At 40.0% G+C, this 1,261-nt stretch overlaps 1 non-coding gene across 1 annotated transcript; it reads left to right on the top strand.

Moving 5' to 3' along the window:
• The first annotated feature begins 275 nt into the window (after window positions 1–275).
• Window positions 276–377, top strand: LOC125430383. The gene has a single exon (XR_007244163.1). It is a non-coding gene; the product is annotated as a U6 spliceosomal RNA (small nuclear RNA).
• The last annotated feature ends 884 nt before the right edge of the window (window positions 378–1,261 follow it).

Below are 1,261 nucleotides of genomic sequence, written 5' to 3'. Positions count from 1 at the left end.
CCCACTACAGTTTCATTGTGAATGAGCAAACTGAAATTATGTATTTCTGTGTTTTTTGCTTCACCTGTGTTGGGCAGAATACTTATAATAGCAAATCTGGTGGCCCCATGTAGTGTCCCAAAATGGGCCGCCAACAGACATCAGTGGTTTTTACAGTACTGCATAAAAATAAAATGTAAATTAGGGCAGGGAATTTGATATCCTAGAGGAGAAGATTAGGATTGGAAAAAATAGATTAGATTTATGGTCAATGACCAATAATAACAAATAACACTTTTCTTCAGCAGCACAAATACTAAAATTGGAATGATATGGAAAAGATCAGCATGGCCCCTGTGCAAGGAAGTTTAGCAATAACGGATGTGCCCACTCTGGTCTCCCCCTACCAGCTCAAAGCTTTAAAGCACTGTAGTCACTTTGTAGTTGTAGCTAAACATCCTAGCAAATGAATTAATTAGGATTAGAGGAAAAACATTTCATTTAATCCTAATTAATTGCACGCTGTAAAAATTCTTTAATGTCAAAGGAGTTAGATTGGTTTGCCAACAGGTCTAGAGAAAAACGTTCTGTTTTCACATGCTTAGCATGTGGGAATGAGCAGAGGAAGCTTTTCATGGAATGGAGATAAATAATACCCCCTGAAAACATCTAATTAAATCTCTGTTGAAAAGGACAGGATATTTTTCTTCCAGCTAGTTGGCAACCCTAGGGATAGAGCCCTGGAAAAGGCTGGCATTGCAAGAGATGGGACCACTACCACCACAACTTATTTGTATCCAGGTACGGGTGGACAGGTGTGCTGTTGCAGCAGCTCCAGGCATTAGCACCTTAACACCCAGTTCTCAGCATTTCTGTAGCAGAATACAACAACCCAATTTATTAAATGGCATGAGTGAGAATGTTATCCATGTATCAGCTCCTGCATTGTACCTAGGCAGGAAATGTTCCAATCTAACCATGGGATTAATACAATGCATCTAAATCAGAAAATCCAAACATGGATCCCCCACCCTCCTAAAGAGAGGACTGCCAATAATTAGTGTCACCCTCTGTTTAAAATTCTCTCCAATAGGCAAGCCCCCCTCCCGCTATTTACATCAGCCAACATAATTTAAAATAGGGTATATACAACCGCTATGTTCTGTGGATTTACAAGTCCAAGGATGCAGCTTCAGGCATGGCTTTGTTTAGTCTTACAGACACACACAAAGGAATGAGTAAGACCAGGCAACATTTTCTTTCCTGTGAAATGGACTTCAGG

Source organism: Sphaerodactylus townsendi, linkage group LG03 (assembly GCF_021028975.2).
Source record: "Sphaerodactylus townsendi isolate TG3544 linkage group LG03, MPM_Stown_v2.3, whole genome shotgun sequence".
NCBI lineage: Eukaryota > Metazoa > Chordata > Lepidosauria > Squamata > Sphaerodactylidae > Sphaerodactylus > Sphaerodactylus townsendi.
The sequence above is the reverse complement of the archived record's forward strand: the minus strand, read 5'-3'. Positions and strand labels throughout refer to the sequence as shown.